We start from the raw sequence: 3,921 nt of genomic DNA on the forward strand, positions 1-3,921 counted from the left end.
ATCCTGCACATTTGCTTCTACACCTACTGAGCTGATACCATGCTATCTTCCACACCATAGAAGGTCAAACTGGGCAGAACCCTGTGGCTCCTCAGTAGAGACCTCCCGCAAGATTTTCATTGACCTGTTAATTGACACTCTCAGGGTTTGACTGTCCAACTGCCATGGGTCCTATTTGTGCCCCTGGAATTGTCATGGTGTCTCCTGTGTCCCTTTTCACTGGTTTTCTCCACATTTTTCTATGCTGTCCACAAAGATTTCATGAGAACTTGGTGAAAGCCTTTACTGAACTCCAGGTAGATGGTATTTCTTTCATCTGCCAGCCTGGACACAAAAGAAAGTGAAGTTAACTTTGGCCTGCCTTGCTCTTTGAGTGGGTAGGAGAGTGCAGGACAGTGGTTTTCAACCTTGAGCATGCATTACAACCACCTAGAGGGTGAACACTGCCCAGAGAGTTTCAGATTCAGTAGGTCTGGGTGAGGACTGGGCACTTGCATTTCTAGTAAGTTCTCAGGTGATGCTGAGGCCTCTGGTCCAGGGACCATATTTTGAGAACCATCGATGTATGGATATAAGAGTGGACACTTTGTAGTCACATAGACCTTAACTTGTTTTAGCCTTAATTTCTTTGAAATAGATATAATAATCCCACCTCACTGAGTAGCTGTGGATTAAAACAACAATGCACAAAACCACTCAGCTTGGTGCCTAGTACAAAAGTGATCAATAAATATTGGTTTTTATATGATCCAATATTGAACTAATAAATCTGTGCTGGCTGCTTTTCTAGACTGCTCACACACCATTGTGGAATAATCCGTCTACACACTGGGGAAGGGGTTGCTCAATCACTGGCCTCGGCTTTTCTTGGGCTGATCTGGGTAATGGGTAGGTTTCAGAATTACTTACTTGAAGGAAGTAGATTGATTGACTAAGAAAGAACGGGGAGAAAAGAATAAATCCTCCAGGTGGGAGGAGGGAGGAGCGACTGGACCGGGGTGCTCCTTCGTGGTGCTGTCAGATGTTTACTTTCTATGGCCCATTCTCATACCAGGCCATGAAGGTGGGGGCCTGGCCCAGCCTAGCTCCCAGGCAGGGCAAACCTCTGCCCTAGACAGATACAGTGGCAGGCTGGCCTCACCCCAAGCACCCTCAGTCCTGCAGCTCCTTGAGTTCCAGGGTTCCTGCCCTACTCTTGAGACTCATCTTTCAGAACTGAAGTATTGCTCATCTTCTGCCCCCAAGATTCTATTTTGGGCCCTGCCCGGCACTCCAGTCCTTCTGCCTCAATGGCTGCCCCCAGGCCTGGGCTCTGAGAGTTCCCTCCCACCTCTTACACCCTGACCCCCAACTCCAGACCCTGAAAGGAGAAAGATGTCCAAGGTTTCCAAGAACATTTGGGGTAAAGCCTGCACTGGAATGTACTTCTCTTCAACACCTGCTGCAGGTCAGATGACATGGTGGTTCTGCAGTTGGCCTGCTTATTAGTTACGTAAACTTGGACACGTTAATGAAGCTCCTGGTGCCACAGTTTCCTACTTTGTCAAATTGGAACTAATGATCATACTCCCTCTGAACTGCTCAGAGCATTAAGTGGGATGATCTACGTCTAGGGTTCAGGGTGGATCCTGGCACACAGGAAACTCTTAACAATATTGGCTTTTATTACTATGAACTTCTGGACCAGAGTTTTTTCATACTCATGGTAGTTCATCTTCTGTAGTAGGTTGAACTGTGTCCTCCCTAAAAGATATGTCCAAGTCCTAACCCTTGGTACCTGTGAATGTGACCTTATTTGGAAATAGGGTCTTTGCAGATGCAATTAGGTAAGGACCTCAGGATAACATCACCCTGGATTTAGGATGGGCCAAAACTTAATGACTCGTGTTCTTATAGGAGAAAGGACACAGAAGCAGACACACAGGGGAGAAGGCCATGGGACGACTGGGGCAGAGACGAGAGTGATGCTGCCACAAGCTGAAGACCTCCAGGCGCCACCAGAAGCTGGAAGGGAAGGAAGGACTCTCCCCTGGAGCCTGCAGGAATGTGGCTCTGCTGGCACCTTGATTGCAAACTCTGGTCTGCAGAACTATGAGAGAAGAAATTTCTGTTGCTTTAAGCCATGAAGGTTGTGACAATTTGTTCTGGCAGCCTTAGGAAACGAATGCACCTTTCCCTCCATTTGACCAGAGGCTTGCCTGGGCTCCCTCTCCCTGGAAAGTTCTATCCGCAGGTGGAAAGTTCTATCCGCAGGTTCACGTTTCTCTCTCTTCCCAGTGGAAACTCCCATCTCTCAGGGAAATTTACCTTGGTGTTAAGTGGAAACAAATATGATAATTTAGTTAAAAAGTCTTCTTCTTTGAGCTATTAAAATCTTTCCCTCACACAACTGCATTCAAAATGAGGCCTTCTTGGTGGAGCGTGGCCTGAAGATTTTGACACCCTCCTGGTCCCTTGGCTGGGCCGGCCCCTCTACAGAAGGCCCCTCTGCTGTGCTCACTGCAACGTCATGAGAGCACTCTTTTTTTTTGAGACAGAGTCTGGCTCTGTCACCCCAGCTAGAGTGTAGTGGCGTCATCATAGCTCACTGCAACCTCAAACTCCTGGGCTCAAGGGATCCTCCTGCCTCAACCACTGGAGTAGCCGGGACTACAGGCCGAGCCAAGATGCCCAGCTAATTTTTCTATTTTTAGTAGAGATGAGGGTCTCAGTCTTGCTCAGGCTGGTCTTGAACTCCTGAGCTCAAGCGATCCTCCCACCTCAGCCTCCCAGAGTGCTAGGATTACAGGTGTGAGCCACCATGCCCAGCCCAGCACCCTCTTTGTCCTGGCTTTCTGAGCCTGTAGCACAGGCCTGGCACATCACAGTCATCATAAATTTTTATTGACTTACTTGGATGAGGGAGGAGTTTTCCTGAAGTCCCCACTTCTGGGCACCTGTATCCCAGTGCTAGAAAATTCTGTGAGAAGTGAAAACATACGTCCACACAAAGACTTGCACCTGAATGTTTACAGAGGCTTTATGCATAACAGCCCAAACCTGGGAACAAGCCAAATGCTCATCAACAAGTGAATGTGGTGTATCCATACACTGGAATACCACTCAGCAATTGAAAGACTGATCTACCCAGCAGTATGGATGAATTGCAAAATCGTTATGCTGAATGAAAGAAGCAAAACATAAAAGAATACATACTATATGATTCTGTTTACATGTACGTCTACAACATGCAAATTACAGGGACGGGAAGAAGACCAGAGGTTGCCAGGGGCTGCGGAGGGGGCAAGTGGGGATTGACAGCAAAGGGACAGGAGGGGACTCTTGGAATCACGGAAGCATTCTGTATCTTGATTGTGGTGATCACGGCTAAACTCATGGCAGAACTTATCCAACTGACACTTTAAGTGGATACAATTTATTGTATGTAAAGTATACTGCTATAAAGTTGATTAAAAAGAAAAAAAATTTGTGACACCATTGACCCTAAATACTCTAGCCTCTGCTTCAATAAAATTGGGATATGAATATAACAAGTGTACCCCTCTGGTGGGGGATGTTGATAACGAACATGTGGGGGGAGGGGGCATTTGGGAAATCTGTGTACCTCCCTCTCAATGTTGCTGTCAGCCTAAAACAGCTCAAAAAAAAAAAAAAAAGATCTTAAAGAATGAAAGGGTATGCATCTTGCATGCAGAGAGGTCTGTTTGACCTACTGAGTCAGAAAGTGCTTGGCTGGATCTCCACCTCAGTTCTAGGTGGGAACCGCTGTGCAAAGCTAAGCAGAAGACTTTGAACTAGAGGGGCGTGAGGACGGTCACTTGTCTCTCCACCTGCCTCTGGCCAGCAAGAGTCCATCAACTCCTCCATTCTCCCCGTTCCTAGAGCCTCACACTCCAGCTGCCAGCACCCGTTGCCCAGGCC

This window comes from Lemur catta, chromosome 15 (assembly GCF_020740605.2).
Source record: "Lemur catta isolate mLemCat1 chromosome 15, mLemCat1.pri, whole genome shotgun sequence".
NCBI lineage: Eukaryota > Metazoa > Chordata > Mammalia > Primates > Lemuridae > Lemur > Lemur catta.